The following is a 14,845-nucleotide window of genomic DNA, read 5'->3' as shown; positions in this document are numbered from 1 at the left end:
CAAGAACTATTTATTCTTTACATTCTTAGCCAAAATATTTATATTAGCATAATTTAATGAAGTGTAAAATATATATCGAGGCAATTCATATTTTTCAGTTGTAACTATTGCTTAATAAAACTTTCAAACGATAATTTCCTATTAATAAAAGAATTCATAAATGGAACCGAAATATTGATCGAACAAAGGGAAAAAGAAGAAAAAAAAAGTCGTTTAATCATTCATATCAGCTCTGTTTGTCCCGCGCGGAACAATGATATATGCAGACGATAAAAAATTAAATTACTAAACGATTCCATTCTACATCTCGAAGTGAAGAGAAATTCTATCTACTGAAGTCGCATTCTGTGAAGTTTGTGTTAAGGAATTCTATTTTACGGAAGAACTATTTTTTTCGACTAGGCGAATGTGATATTCTAAACATGACAGATGAAAACAGATCTTCTTACCTATCTGAAGGAGAAGGTTCAAAGGCCTGCCTCCACGAATCCCTGAAGAGACACCGATTTAGAGAGGGAGAGTGGCATCTGTTGCACTTTTCGAACGAAGCAGACGCCTTGGCGACGAAGCGGCGATCGCCAGTTCATTGCCAACATTTTCGCACCCTTTCGCGCTTACGATTGATTTTTCTATTTATCGTTCGGACACCTATGGCCAATGACTGTAGATATACATTTTACGCTGACAACTTCATCAAGTTTCACTTAAGGAAGCTCATAATAAAATGTTCTCTTAATTGTTTCTTTAATTAACAGGCTGTAAATTTGAATTCCATTGTTTCGAAAAATAATTTTTGACCATAAAAAATAAATTAGAGTTTTATATTATTCATGAAGTTATGCTATTTTAGAATTCTTAACAAGCATACTCAATATAACTCTGAAAGTCAAAAATGAATTAATAAATAAACAAGTAAATAAAGGAGCGTTAACTGTAACTTTGTTCGAATCTTATTGCTCTTCGGTAATGAGCTCGAAGTATCTTGCATTCGATTCAAGATTCGACAACTAAGCAAATCCTCAGCAGCTACGTTGCCTCAATCTCTACTTGAAAATAAGGCTCGGAAGTTAGAAGTTATGAAATTGTTTACGTGCCAGCAGGGCCCGACTCAGCCTAATTGGGGTCCGGGACAAAAACTTCTTTGGGGGCCCCTCTACTTCACTACTTCAGTAATGAAAAACCGAAGTTTATGGAGATATTTAAATTTTTCACCTCATTATACATATATAACAAGAAAATAGACTAGAACCTAAAATAGCTATGAAGTCTCCGATGGTGAGACGAAATAACGTTCTATCCATTTTATTGATTTTCTGACAATTCTATGTCCATCAAGGCGAATGTCATCTAGCTGCGAAAAGTTCATATCCTTGTTGACATTAGAGCGGAATTCAGCTAAATTTTCGCTATTGCCATGGCTCAATTAAGCCAATCAGAAACCCGTATTTTTGCGATATTTAAAAATACAGGTTTTTGATTGGCGAAATTTGTCCATCATAATTGCGAAAATTTAACTGAATGCCTCCCTATAAAGGCATGGATTTACGAAATACAGATTTTTTGTGTTCATAACTATGGATGGGGTTTTCTACACTAGGGAACTCCGAAAGCTCCATACCGCCTATACTCCCGGGTTACTGTTTTCGGTGTATTTTAAAGCCGTTTGGTTCACAACGTGATCATTGTATTTTGAGATTCTTGCAAACGTGGTATTTGATTGCTAATTACTTGTGTTTACAATGCTAACAATACCTGTGTTACGATGCTAAAGGTGCAACGCTAACGACAAGAACAAACAGTAATAAACAAATTGAAAGAGGCCAAATCAGGACTGCCAAAAAAGCGAGTTATTCGAAATCTAGCAACCATTTCACCTTTTTTAACAATATATCTATAAATATCTAAAACAAATTTTCACTTCAAACTCACCAGATATCTTACGAAACACGGCAGATTTGAGCTCAGAAATTATCTGATTTACTTCTTTTTCTGAAAACAAAATTATCCGGTTGAAAATATCGCCTCGCTGAATAAACTGTAGTAAGCAGCTGCAAACTTTCTAACCGGAATTAGAGCAGGTATTGAGCTCGAGATTGTTATTGTTTACATTTATATTGAAAGCACCATCCATAGATTAATGAAGAAGCTAACATAATACTAACGGATTTTACACTGTAATGATATTGTGTTTAAAAAAAAGTTCATGAAAGAAGAAAACGTAAAATAAACTTTCTATTTGATTTGGGACCCCCTCTGATGTGGGAGCCCGGGGCAACTGCCCCGTATGCCCCTGCCTTAGTCAGGCTCTGGGTGCCAGCCCCGTCCTCTCTTGGATCAAAATTAAAGACCTTAATTGAAGAAGGTACAAGTAAGATTCTCAAATTCATAGACAATCGATCGAATAGTTTCTGATTTATAAATTTTCAATAAGTCAAATTTTAAAATTTTTGTTTCTCAAGATTTATCCGATCGATTTCGTCCAAATTTCGCAATTCGTCATTTAAAACTATATAGTTTGAATTGATGTAAAGAATAGCCCAGATAGCAAAATAAGGTTTATTTCCACTGAGCAAAAACCTCTTAATGTAAACCTAAAAAGGTTTTTAATGCGGTTTACGTGTAAACCTTCTAAATGAGATCTGTGACCATCTGCTCTATTCTACGCACATTACCCTAATCCAAAACCTTTGGAGAAACAACCTTCTATATAAAAACCTGAAAATCGAGGTTGTGTTAGGGTTTTCAAGCATGAAAAAATACTTGAATAAAGCTGGCCTCAATGTGAAAATAATCTTAAATCTAGGTCATTATGAGGTTTTTTTTCGCTAAGTCTTGTATGCTCAGCTAAAATCGACCTTGTCATGAAATTTTAATGGACAATGCAATTTGATCCTATCGCTAAAGTGTGACGTCATCGAAAACGTCATTATTGGCCAAAGTGACCATTTTACCTAAGTGACATCACTTTTTAAAAAAAACTTTAAAAAATAATTTTTAATCCTTTTAGGATGAAAGGTTTGAAATTGCAATATTTTTGCTTCATTGAAAAAAGGTTTTTAGTATAAACATTTTGGTGACAATAAAAAGCAAAATTCCGACCACAAGGTTGCCGTAAGGTTATACATGCTTTCTGGGTAGTATATCGTACAATTGCATATTTGTTCTATAATTACTAAATAATAATTGATTATTAAAATTATGTTTTTTTTCATGAAACTATCTTTGGATGAACGAATTTGAAATTTAAGTTCAAAATGCTTCCGTTTCATTTAAAAAGTTATTGATATAAGGCAAAACACAAAAAGTGTGATATTAACATTGACCTGATGCATCTCTAATGCCGAATTAGCTGAAACTTTATATATGTTTGAAATTTTGAATGAAATAAGTCGTTTACATAACACTTTGTCTCTTAACTTAATCTGCAACAATAATTGTACGCATACACTTTTTGTAAGTTAATTGAGATGCCTAAATAAGTAAAGATCAGTCTAGAAGAAAGGCAGTGCGGAAAAAAAAATGTCGCTTTAAACCAGGGCCGGATTAACCTATAGGCACACTAGGCACGTGCCTAGGGCCTACGAAACACTTGGGAGAAAAAAAATTTTGATAAAAATAATTTAGCTTTAAAAACAACAAGTGTATTTTGCACAAAATTATGAAGATACAAATAAAAATATAATATTTTTCGGTAATAAATTATTTTGCAGAATCTTATGATCTAATATATTACTTTTTTGCGATTTTTGGATTCAACGAAATCTTGTATTATGCTGTCGAATTCCAAACTACGCAAAATGTCGTATTCAATAGACATAAGTGCGAGCGATGCCAAACGATCTTGATTCATTGTTGAACGCAAATAATTTTTTATCAATTTTAATCTGGAGAAAGATCTTTCTCCTTCTGTATTTGATCCAAGAATCGACAAATATATTCTTAATGCAATGTGAACGTTAGAAAAAGTATTCACAAGTTTATCTTTAATTTGAGCCTTCAACATTTCTTGTGCAGATTTATGTTCATATAAATTTGAAAATAGTAAAATTTCATCTACAAAGTTTTTCTCTAAATCGGATGAGTAAATTTTCACCAAATTTTGCGCTTTTAGTTTAATCTCAGATTCTGACAAATTTTTGTGTAATTTCCTTGTAATTCGGGTTCGATAAAACATCGATTAATGACACTTTTTGTTCGATCCAGAAAACTGGGAAATTCAGACATCCGAGATAGCGATGGTTCCGAGCATCCCAGATAATTGGTTCTCTACTGTATAAATATTTCTTGTAATTAATCTCACTATCAATTTCACTGTTTTCTTTGCTGGTTTGTTGTTGTATTGTTGACGTAAAGTGTTTACATAGTTATCGATCGAACTAATCATAATGGTATTATCGATATCAACTACAATATCGGCAGTATGTCGGTATTGCAGATAAAGTTCAATAAACAAATTCGTTAATTAAAATCCATATTAATAAAAATGTAAAAAAAAAATATGCAGGAAAATTTTAGCATATATTTTGAAAAGAGGGGAGGAGTGGGGGAAGGAGGGGAGGGCCCAAAAACGGCTATGCCTAGGGCCTACGAAAGGTATAATCCGGCTCTGCTTTAAACATATATACGATCATTCTGGTACTATCTTCTTCAATATCGAAATACAAAATGAAAGAGAAAAACAAGGAGATGCGAAAGAAATTACCAACGAGTTACAACAAAGGAAAAAAAAAGATGAGCTAATGCAAATTTAAAATAGGCTCTTAGTATAAACAATTAGTTTTAGTTTTCTGAAACCGGAACAAAAAAATAGAAAACTTCCAGCGTATTTTTAAATAAATGTTGTGTTTGCGGTGACTTTTAAACGATAGAACCCTGAAAAACAAGACAAATTACTTTTTTTTTCTCATATAACCGTCGTTGAACAGCCGACCCAATATTTGGGTTTACGACCAGTAATATTCAACTACTTAGCCTTGTAATTTTGAACACAATCCAGAAGTACTCCTGGATAAAATATTGGGAGAAATTTGCCTTCGTGGAGGACTTTTTGATGGAACTAACCCGCATTTGCGCTACACGGAGAGGAAAACCACGAAGATTTCCCACAGTCAACCTGACGGCTAGGCCCTGATCCGTCTACCACTGAGGATATTTTTGCTTCAGCACTGCGGTCGGTGTGAGCCGGGTGGGGAATTCGAATCGACCAGCTGTTGCTGGGATCGAAACCGGGTCACCTGATTGGGAGGCGAGAGCTCTATCCCCTGAGCCACCACGTCTCTGGTAGATGATATGTGAAAATGCCACGCAAGATGTTCAAAATTTTCACCATGGCTAGTGATGTAATCGTTACACCGTCATAGTCGCTCAAATACACCTGGATTTTGTATCCGCGGCAGCATAGACGATTCTTGCAATCAGAATCATTTCGAAATCCACGGGTGTTGCGTACACAGTACTTCTCACTGCACCCCAAAGAAAGAAATCCTTGCTGCATAAATCAGGAAAGCGTAGTGGCCGGGGAATCGGTCCACTACACTCAATCCATCGTTCACAAAACATTCAAATATTCACGAACACATTTGCAATAATGGGGTGGTGGTGTATCATGTTGAAGCCACAGATGGTGCCTGACATGTTGTCAAGTAAGCTTTAGTAGCAGCTCTTCCAGAAATATGAGATCATTTGCAGATGTTAAAGGTTAAGGCAACGAGTAAGGCCGGACTAAAAAGTCGCCAACCACAACAGCCCAATCATTTACTGAAAAGCAATGTTGAGCATTTCACTTAGTACGTAAAATTTCGATCATTAGGGTGAAAGTATTCAAGGTGATATCTTTTACCTCTTTGGCTCAATATGCATTATAACATAATAGATTTACTATCTATCTAACTTAAGAACTCCCCCTTGTCAGTTGTCTGAAGCGCTATCGGTGGCTATGGTTACATGGTAAACAGCTAGGACGGGCTTTGACTCTGAGGAAAAATAATAATTGCTCCCCTCTATGAAATGAGCCTTGTCTTGTTTCTATATTTTAATTTATACCCGTCGTTGAACAGCCAGCCCAATTTTTTGGGTTTACGATTACTAATGTTCAACTACTTAGCCTTGTAATTTTGAATCCAATCCAGAAGACAAGAGAACTCCTGGATCAGGTACTGCGAGAAATTTGCCTTCGTGGAGGACTTTTTGATGGCACTAACCCGCATTTACGTTACATGGAGAGGAAAACCACGATTTCCCACGGTTAGCCTGACGGCAAGGCCCTGATCCGTCTACCACTGACGATATTTTTACGTCAGCACCGTGCTTGGTGCAAGACGGATGCTGATTCGTTTCAACCAGCGATGGCTGGGGAATCGAACCCGGTTCACCTCATTGGAAGGCAAACGCTCTATCCTCTGGGCTATCGCGGCTCCGTCTCGTTTCTAAAGCAGCAGTTAGCCAGAAACTCTGTAGGAGTTCTTTGGTTAAACAGGTAATACAGCGTCACTTTTGAAAACCATAGCCTTTTTTAAAAAAAAAAAATTGTAGAAGATAAGGTAAAAGAGTCGCGATGGCTCAAAAAGAAAGAGCGCTAGCTTCCCAATGCGAAACCTAGAAATGGCAGTACGAATTGAATTCTTCTTCCTGCTCGCACCGACCACAGTGCTAGGGTAAAATATATCTAATGAAACACGGATCATGAGTTATAATCTCCCTGCCGTTGGATTAACCAGAGGAGGTTTTCCCCTCTATGTTACGCAAGTGCGGGTTAATTCCAGCAAAACAATTCTCCAGAAAGGTTAGTCTCACCCAACGCTAAATCTAGGAGTTTCTATGTCTTCTGAGTTGGGTTCAGAATTACAAGACAACGAAACTGAACCTTTATAGCCTAAAAATGGGTTAACTAGTTATAAAGACAGAGGGAAAGGTGTGTAACAGAGTTGGCGAACAACGCATCTCACCTAAGCGCAAGGTGTCTCTGTTTTCTCATATTAGAGTCGTTCATTCCACATTTTTCCACCAGGTGGTGCTGAAAGCAGTCTCAACTTGACAAGCATAGCCACTTTACGACACCTAGACGCTGTTGCACCCGTTCAGACGTTAAGGTAAAGAAGAACTTTAGTGTCCCCTTATATAACGTTCCTATGTTAGCCTACTAAAGATATTCCTGACCTAGTCCCACGGCATTAAATAAATAAAAATCTTTAATTTTAAAAGTACATTTTTTTAATCAATTGGGTATACTATAGCCTACGTCACAGGTTGTGTTATTCCTACTAAATTTAACCCATGAACGGCATTTTCTGCGAGCCTAACTTCAAGCCACAAATAAACAAACGAAGTGTTTGATCGTTTAAATAGATGCTCGCCACATTTTTTGCATTATAAAGAAAAGTAATTGATATTCGATTTTTGATTAATAATTGATTTATGTGGATAGTGGCATAGAATTTAGCATTGCGTCATGGTAAATGTTATTCCTACTAAGCGGAAGTAGTTGTGTTTTTTTTATATTATACCCAATTGTTTCAATAAATGATTTTATACTAGACGCAGAGAATAAGTAAAGAAAAATAAATCCAGGGAATGGAAGAAAATGAATAGCTGAATTGACGAATAAAAAAAAAAATCAAGTTATTAATAAATCATTGTATCAGTACTAGTAAACCAGCGAATATGCATATCAAATTGTAAAAAAAAAAGATTGTAAAATATAATTTTTGGTCGATCACATTCATTTATTTATTTTTTCAACAGTTTCGAACCATTAAAAACAATTAATTTCCATCGATTTCTAAAGCACTGCATTCGATGAAATATATTAAATTAAAATTTTCAAAAATAAAAGTTTTTTTATTTAAAATATTACTGATCTTTTCCAGAAAAAAGGATTAATTCCATCAAAAGTGATAATCAGTTAATTAAGATCATTTCCATAATCTCATTTCGAAAACGAGGAAAAAAACTATATCAATTTTATTTATTCATTTTCTTTTTTTTTTTTAAAAAAGTCGTTGTGAAAAAAAGAAGAAAATAAAAAAGACATTTTGTTCATTTTAATATTTTCTTTTTACATGTCTCGTTATCTGTTAAACACCGGTTTCCCTTCTTTTTCTTTATCGATCTCCCAATTCTTTAGTTTTTCCCCCCTTTCTTGATTAAATTAAACATTGATTAATTGCAATTTAGCGTGATGAAGGATAATGTTTTCAATTGGAAGGACAAAGGAATCCTGAAGGAATAACTTTATAACAGGTAGGAATAACTTTACAGTAGGGTAACTGACATTTGAGGGTTTTAAAATTAATCTATTTAACATATAGTTAGGTAAATAAAATGCAACGAAAGAAAATGTTTTTTTCAAATGACTTAAAAAAGAAAATAATTCTTTTTTTTTTTTTTTTTTTATCAGATGAAAAATACAGAATTCTTCTTTTTCTAAAGACGATGCGAGAGTTTGATGAGGTAATAGAAATTTATTTTCAAAAGTGATACCTCATATAATTTTCTTACCTGTCAAAAATAAAAATATTTTCTCTTCATTTAACCCTTTTATAAATATTTTTTTTTTCCTGACGCTCCAACTACGAGCAAAATATATTTTGATATTTTTAATTTTAAAAAACAATCTAATAGTTACTAAGAAATCTATCATCTATATTATATAAAACGCTAATACGTATGTATCAATAAAACCGATGATATTTCTTTTCTCGCGTTGGCAACAGTTTTCATTTTTAATTGATAGACTTCGTCGCGCAAGAGCACGTAGTGAGCATTATATGTCTAATCGGGTGAATTCTCGCCGCATTATCAAAAAAATTCTCGCAAAATTATCTTCATCGAAACCGATGCTTTACATCTGGCGTTCAGTACTATTTCATATTGTTTTACAACACATGGTTTTAGCCCTCTGGTGGGAAAGACTTTAAAACAAAACTTACAACAGTTACTTTTCTCAACAACTGAAATTTAGAATAGTGTGATTAAGAAAAATATGTGAACTGTTTGCAATTTCAAATTAATATTGAAATGCACAGGTTTAGAATTTTCTACAGTGAAAAGTTTTCGGAACTTCAGTGTTCAAAAAAGTATATAAAAGCTAGACGTTAAGAATGAGCGAGTAAAACGAGCATCGGATTGCGAAGAATTCCGAAATGAACTGCGAAAGCAGTTCCGGGGGTTGGAGAGCGCCAGCGAGCAGGGGGCGAAGCCTCCTAGTTTATTTTAACTAAGATTAAGTTGAAATTAAAGTAATCAAATGTTGCGTTAAATGCAAAGGAAAACCACGAAAATGTCTTTTAGATTGCTGAACAATAATCGCATTACAGCTAAATGTTCATTATCGCAATGAATTGTTTTTTAACCATTAATTTTTTTTATCATCCTTGACAGACAATTTGTCATCTTAGTGGATGTTGTGAAATACTTTTCCTATATTTTTAACTTTTAACACGACCCAAAAATCAAAGTAACTTGCAATTTAAATATCAAAGTAAAATCATGTTTATAAAAGCTTTTGTAGTAACCTATATATTATTTAAAATTAAATTAAAATTAAGACGAATCAAATGTTGCGTTAAATGCAAAGGAAAACCACGAAAATGTCTTTTAGATTGCTGAACAATAATCGCATTACAGCTAAATGTTCATTATCGCAATGAATTGTTTTTTTAACCATAAATTTTTTTCATCATCCTTGACAGACAATTTGTCATCTTAGTGGATGTTGTAAAACACTTTCTTATATTTTTAACTTTTAATACCACCCATATATCAAAGTACCTCGTAATTGAAATAGAGGAGTAATATCATATTTTGAAAGACTTTTTGAATGAAAATAATTAGAATTTCCATTACACACAAATGAAAACCAAGAAAACGTTTTACGAGCAAACTAATTGTACGCTAACAGGCAATAATGAGACTATATCTCAGCAATTATTATCATTTTCCAATTTCTTGTGCTTTATATGAAATTTAATGTTTTGGCTAGCTTAGAATGTTTACTAAAATGTTCTTTATTTTATTTATTTATTAATTTTTTGTAAATACATGAATTGTGTTTTATTTTATTTGAATTTCAGAATGATATAAAGAATTAAATTTTAATAATTAGTTTTTTTTTAAAAAAAGTTTAAAATTTACAAATTATAAATCTTTAAAAAAAAATGTGTCATAAAATTTGCGAATTTCAGATTTTTCTGGCAAAGAGACTGAATGTTATCAATTATTATTAATCATTACAACTTATAAAAATCAAATAAAAAAAGAACAAATTATGTACAGCTGCAATAAACAAAAACCGCAGTTCACTAGAGGGCGTGGATATAGAGTACAAACTAGTCTGCTATATTATAGGAATTATATTCGTAATAAAATATAAATAAAAAAAAAAAAGTAGAATGAAAAGAAAACTTTTTTTTTCATTCATGTTCAAAAATTTATTCGTAATTGATTTTGTAAATTAAAGAAATTTTAATGGTGAATAAGTTTTTCTTAGATTTGAATAACTGCAAATAAGTATCAATTTAAAAAATTACTGTTTGGAAGTGAGTCAGATTTTTTAAAATAAAATTTTACTTTTAAAGCAGAAAAAGAAACCGGTGTATCATATTCCATTTCATAACCATAAATTACTAAATAAAATATTTTCCACTTTGACTTAAAATAATGTGAAAAGTATGTTTAATAAAAATTCTGCATCAAAGGGTTAAACGTGGTCTCTAAATTTTTATTCCACTATTTTCTTCTTTTTATATTTATGTCAAAAATGATCAAAATTTTGGTTGACAATATTTGCTTGTACCATTTAGGAAGCCATTTAGCTATTGCAGCTTGCGTTGTCATCAGACACAGAGTTTCAAAAAAAAAAAAAAAAAAAATATAACATTTGTAAATAGCCGGAAAGTGGTCAAAAATGCGGTTGACGATATAGATTCTGTTTGCGAAACGATTGGACAAAATTCTGAGGGAAAACGATTGAAGCTAGTATTGTCTTCAGGCGCTGAACTCAGTTACAAATTCGATCATGAAGTCGAAATTTCTTAAAAACAATAATAGGGCGATAAATTATCCGTATAGAAAAGAATATTGAATTTTAATCGTAGGTTATTTTCTTTATTTTCATAGGAGAAAAAAGTACCTTAGTTTCTGTCTTGATTTTAAAATAGATTTAAAACTTGAAACTACATTAAACATAGATCTAAAATAAAACGTCTTGGAAATTTAAAAACAATATTTTTGAAAGGTAAATACGAAAAATATTATAAAATGGGAAAATATCGTAGTACATTCCTAAATAACTAAGAAGAGGAAAGGGTCGAGACATGGAACCTCTCTTCTCCCCAGATGGCGTATTTCGAGCTTTGCGATCGCGAATAGTTGTTCAAAAGGCTCTAGTTACCTATTTTTTAAAAAATATATATAAATAAATAAACGAATTGTTAACGATACATAACGCGTACAATTTTAGATTGACAATTAAGCTCAAGTAACCTGAGTAACTAAAGAACAATTGTTTTTAGGTGATCGCAAAGCTCGAATACGCCATCTGGGAAGGAGAACCGGTTCCATGCCTTTGGCCCTTCTCCCTTCCCTCTCCTCCTCCTTTCAGTTGCATAGGAATGTACTACGATATTTTTCCTTTTCTCAATATTTTTTTGTTTTTAATTAATAAAAATATTTTTTAAAATTTCCATGCTGCTTTCTTTTAGAACTATGTTTAATATAGTTTTCAGTTCCATATAGTTTTCCGACTTAAAAGATTTTCATCTATATGAAAATCAAGACAGAAACTAACGAACGTTCCTTCTTCTATGACCCTCCACACGCTGGTGGTGATAGCATGCGAAGTGTTGCCAAAGGTAAAGAGTTCTGCACGACGCCACCTGTAGCCCATTTCGATCGCCAATCCTTATCAAGACCATGGCATTCAATACGTTTTTAAATTTTATACATACGTTTTACTAATATAAAAATAACTGGATTTTTTTTTATCCAATATCGAGTCCAAGGACCATAACTCCTCTCAGTAGAGTTCAGCAGCATTAAAATAGCGAGCATCAGAGAAGTGTTCGTCTTCCAGACTAGAATGAGACTACTTATGATTTAAAATTCAAATAAGCCCTTGTAAAACAGACGGGTGAAAAAACAACAATGTGGTGCAAATGTCTTTCTAAAAAGTGGTGAGAGGTGGTGCTTCTCACGTTCTTCCTTGGAAGGTTTTTATAGGTTTAGGCCAGGGGTGGGCAAACTTTTTTGGTCGAGGGACAAAAATCAAGAAAAAAAATGTTTGGTGGGCCGAATAAGATCTTCAAAATTTAAGAAAGAAAAAAAAGCGATATACAAGTTTTAATTTAAATATTTAGTGGGATGAAGGAAATTGCGATTTCATTTCTAAAAGTTCCTTATATTAAGGTTCGAAGTGAGTTGTGCTTATTTTAAGGAACAAGACTAAATCTTTTTCTGTTAGTCTACTTCTGAAATAATTGTTTCTAAGGTTCATAATTGAAAACTCTTGTTCACGTATATAAGATTAAGCTAACATAGCACTGATTTTCTGGGCGTGAAATTTTACATTTTGGAAACTAGCTTTTGGTAATGATTTGTCAAACTTAGGCATATTTAGAAACAACTGCTTTAAATGATTGTTAGATTGTCCGCTCTTTGGAGCGTAAAATCCGCAGTCTGCCAAATGTGAAGTACAATTTACCTATATTAGATTCCATAAGTCAGCTCCTCGAGAAAGACAAACGCTAGTTGGAGCCAATCTACGGCTATTCTATAAAGAACTTCTGCTTTCAACATTTTACCAATAGAAGCTGTCTGTGCTAACTATTTCCATCAATTTATGTTTTGTACAACAAAAATAGTGAAAGTAAAAATGTCATCAGTACTTTGTTAAAAAAGGAGAAACAGAAATAATTTTAAACATAGTCGACAATAAAATGGATGTATATTGTTTATATTTGCCGCTGATCGGCAAATATAAACAATATACATCGGCTATCCGCGGGCCGGATAAAATCCTCCGGCGGGCCACAGTTGGCCCGCGGGCCGTAGTTTCCCCATCCCTGGTTTAGGCAGTATTTTCTTTGGGCATTTGTCGAGTATGATGTAGACTTTTGACAATCTTTCTTTTTGTCAGAAAACAAGCTCTTTTGAAAAGATAATAGTAAAACGGTTGAGACAGTTTATAAGATTTATTTCCGGGCAGGATGCGTAGCCAAATATGTTAACAAAAAATAAGCACCTTTTAAGAACTTTTTAAGCTCTTAAAAATACTTTTAAGCACTATAATACATTAACAAAATGCAAAATAGTTTTCAAAGACTTTACATGATCATGATAAAATGACTAGTTTCTGACAAACTCTTTTTCCTGCTTACATTAGCCACCATAAAAAGATAAGATTTTTTGGTTCGATTTCAGAGGGAGGAAAATGAAGCGGGAAATTGAAAATCTCTTGCAAAATGAAGTAGAGTTGCACATGATAGTGCAAAAATAATTCCCACTGAATCCAGCTCAGTATACGCACATGCGGACCCGCAAGCATTTCTTCAAACAAGTAAAATGATTGGTGCTTTCATACGCTTTGTAACGATGATATGCGGAAATGCATTCCGTTTGAATGGATTGTGAAAACGTTGAATAGAACAATGTGAAAACCACGCTTTTGAATAATATGTGGCGAAAATCGACATGGTAAAGAAAAAAAAATTCTCATTTTCGGAAAGGGAAAATTAAGCCCTTTTTAAAAACACCCAATAAAAAAAGCACTTTTAAGCAGGGTGAGTGATTTAAAAAAAATAGACTTTTTCGATTTAAATCGGATTTTTTTTAATTTTTATTCAAATACACTGTAAGAACTTTGATTTATGACTAAAAAAACTTTATAAATGTTTAATCAAAATTAAACTAATATGAAAACTATATTATAAGAATATTTTAGAGGCTCTAACTACCTAAAACAATTTTTAATTATAATATATAGCTTTGAATACATAGCAACCATTTTGAAACAAATGCATGGTTGAAATTTAAAGACTAGATGAAATAGAGAATTTAAAGAACTCTTCAACTATTAAAGTCAAGTTTCAATTACCAAACCACAATTTTAATTCAAAATTGAGATTTCTTATTTTTCTCTAGATTTTTAAATTGACAAAATAAATGTTACAGATTGTGTTCATAAATGTAGTCATTCATCAAAAAATAAATAAATATTTAATCTATATATTTTTATATCAAAATATTCATTTTTAATCCTATATCAAAATAAATAAATTAGCTGAAAAATTTTTTTACAAAAATCTATGAACTCATTTAAATTTTTTTTTCCACAAAATTTCCTTACAGAAAATCTGATAATGTCAAAGATAATGAGAGAAAAATACTTAGATGTTTACAAATGTATTGGAATTTAACGCATACCAAGAAAAAAAGTAATTTCAAAATTAATTAATGCAGCAAAAATACATTTTAAAACTATTGCAGCAATTCATTTAAAATAAATTTTAAAACTAAGAATAGAAATAATAAAAGTATCAATAATTTAAAATAATGTTTTTTAACTTTTAAAATCAATATATATATAAAAAAATCAGTTGATTTAAATCAAGCTAATTTAAATAAACAAACTCTGCCTTTAAGGGGCTTTTAAAAAAGCTAGTCGCTAAAATATAAAATAAAATTCTAAAAGTTCTAAATGTGGATAAGAGTGACACAAAACTTTTAAATTATAATTTTCCATCACCCATATATAAAGTAATTAGCTAGCAATAGACATATTTCAATGATACTCGTTCTTTTATGTTTATTTACACACAAATGCTTTTGAAACTTATCAAATGTGTAGTTT

General features: G+C 32.3%; 1 protein-coding gene across 1 annotated transcript in view; it reads right to left on the bottom strand.

The window, feature by feature from the left end:
* LOC107440992 (voltage-dependent calcium channel gamma-1 subunit) overlaps positions 1 to 547 on the bottom strand; it is a 163,993-nt gene extending 163,446 nt beyond the window's left edge. Inside the window, exon 1 of the mRNA XM_016054224.4 lies at positions 450 to 547. The gene's annotated coding sequence lies outside the window, so the exon portion shown is untranslated. The remainder of the gene's footprint in view (positions 1 to 449) is intronic.
* Between the last annotated feature and the right edge of the window lie 14,298 nt (positions 548 to 14,845).

Source organism: Parasteatoda tepidariorum, chromosome 8 (assembly GCF_982258835.1).
Source record: "Parasteatoda tepidariorum strain Cologne lab strain chromosome 8, Ptep-v5.0, whole genome shotgun sequence".
NCBI classification, from domain to species: domain Eukaryota; kingdom Metazoa; phylum Arthropoda; class Arachnida; order Araneae; family Theridiidae; genus Parasteatoda; species Parasteatoda tepidariorum.
The sequence above is the reverse complement of the archived record's forward strand: the minus strand, read 5'-3'. Positions and strand labels throughout refer to the sequence as shown.